This window comes from Chiloscyllium plagiosum, unplaced genomic scaffold, assembly GCF_004010195.1.
Source record: "Chiloscyllium plagiosum isolate BGI_BamShark_2017 unplaced genomic scaffold, ASM401019v2 scaf_49550, whole genome shotgun sequence".
In the NCBI taxonomy this organism is placed as follows: Eukaryota; Metazoa; Chordata; class Chondrichthyes; order Orectolobiformes; family Hemiscylliidae; genus Chiloscyllium; species Chiloscyllium plagiosum.
This window is the reverse complement of record NW_025201486.1, coordinates 1-2,526: the sequence shown is the minus strand read 5'-3', so window position 1 is coordinate 2,526 and position 2,526 is coordinate 1.

Below are 2,526 nucleotides of genomic sequence, written 5' to 3'. Positions count from 1 at the left end.
CGGACTCCGTTGACGACGTCCTCCTACTGTTCTTGGCAGGCCCAAATCATATCCTAGATATTCTTTTATTCTTGAAATGACAAGAGAAAGCTTCCGCGTTTTAAATGACCCTGTCAGCTAAAGACTTTTAATGTCCCCTCTTTGCTCTGAGTAGCTCTCTCTTTTGGCCCTTCCTTGCTAGCTTTTAATTTTCAAGTGCCCTAACTCAGCTTTCGTATTACATGTTTACATGCACGACCTTCTCCATCTTGACAAGAAATTCAACTTTTTGAGTAAAAATGGCTCCCTGTCTCAACCTCATATTCCCTGCATGACGCACACACACTTATCAAGGACATGCATGAGCGCTTACCTGAACAAGCTCCATATTTCAGGTTTGCAAAACCCTGCGTATACTTTCCCATCTGGTGCATCCTAACTCTTGCTGATCGCATCATACTGGCCTTTCTCCCAGCGATACCTCATGCTCTGCGATATATACATATTCCTATCCATCACTAAATAAACATACCGAATTGTGGTCCCTATCACCAAAGTGCTCAATTACAAAGACTGACCAATCAGATCTCCTCAAACAATAACATTTCCAATCAATATTGGGAAAGTTAAACTTCTCCACTACAACTACCTTGTTACTTCCGTTCCTATTCAGATTCATCTTTGCAATCTTTTCCTCCATATTTCTAGAACATTTTGGTGGTGACCTCTACTTGCCTGATTTTAATCTCAGCCCATTCTAGTTCAGCAGATTGAGTCGGGTCCTCATCAAATATCCTTTCTGCTGCCATAGCACTGTCTTAAACTAAAAATGCCACATCTCCCCCTCTTTAACGACTTCCGTGTTCTTACTGAAAAATCGAAACTGAGGTGCAAGGAACAACCATTCATTTCAGTGCTCCATTCATGTCTCTGAAATGGCCACAATATTGAAGTCCCAGTTAACAACCCATGACACCTGCTTTATCCCAGATGCTCCTAGCGGTGGAGTAGACAGACTTCAAACCACCTTCATCCTTGCCAGCATTCATTCGCAAACCTGAAAACCTATTTATGTCCTAACCACTCAAAACGTCCAGCAAACCGCAGCTAAAATTCGGGTTCGCAATCCCCTGCTGAATTCGTTTAAACCCTCCTGAAGAGCTTTAGAAAATTATCCACTCAGGATATTGGTACCTTTCCGGGTCAGGTGTAGACCATCTTGTTTGTAGAGGTCCAACCGACTCCAGAATAAGCCCCAACTATCCAGATATCCAAATCCCTATCACCTGCACTATCCTTACAACCATGTGTTCATCTGCTCTCTCCCTATTCTTTCCCTCACTATAACGTGGCATGTGTAACCAATCAGAAAGAACAACTCTGTTTGATCTAGATCTAAAATGTCACCCTGGATCCCTGAATTTCTGCCATACATCCACATCAATTTTATTACATAAGTTGTTAGTGCATATGTGAAACATAACCTCGGGCTGCTCCCCCTCCCCTTAAGAATCCTGAAAACACGCTGCGAGACATCACAAACCTTGGTAACTTGGAGGTATCACATCAATCATGAGCCTGCCCTGTACCCACAGAAACTGCAATCTGTCCCCCTCACCATGTAGTCCCCAATAACTATTGCTCTCCTCGCCTCTCCCCTACCCTTCTGATCACAGGGACAAACACTGTGCCAGAGATCTGTACCCCATGGCTTACGCCTCGTAGGACATCCCCCCAAAAAGTAACAAATACGGTATGCTTGTTACAGATGAGCACAGCCAAAGTGGATGCCTGCACTGGCTGCCTGTTCTCTTTTCGTCTCCCGACTGTATACCATCGACCTTTTTCTTGTACCTGAAGTGTAACTGCCTCCATATAACTCCTCTCAATTCACCTCAGACTACCCAAAGATCCAATGTTCAGCTCCAGTTCCCTAAAGCTGTTGCCAAGGAGATGGAGTTGGGTGCAATTCCCGTAGAATCAAATGTCAGGGACATTACAGTAAACTCTAAGCTCTCACATTCTACAGGAAGAACATTCAAATGTCCGACCATCCATTTCTAATGTTCTGAGTTCACACACACACACACACACACACACACATACGCATGTGTGTGTGTGTGTGTGTGTGTGTGTGTCTGAATTTAGAATATTTCGAATTGGTTGGTCGGCCATTTGTTTGATTAGATTAGATTAGATTAGATTAGATTACTTACAGTGTGGAAACAGGCCCTTCGGCCCAACAAGTCCACACCGCCCCGCCGAAGCGCAACCCACCCATACCCTTACATTTACCCCTTACCTAACACTAACGGGCAATGTAGCATGGCCAATTCACCTAACCTGCACATCTTTTGGACTGTGGGAGGAAACCGGAGCACCCGGAGGAAACCCACGCAGACACGGGGAGAACGTGCAAACTCCACACAGTCAGTCGCCTGAGGCGGGAATTGAACCCGGGTCTCTGACGCTGAGAGGCAGCAGTGCTAACCACTGTGCCACCATGCCACCGTGTTCTAGGAGAAAGTGAGGACTGCAGATGCTGGA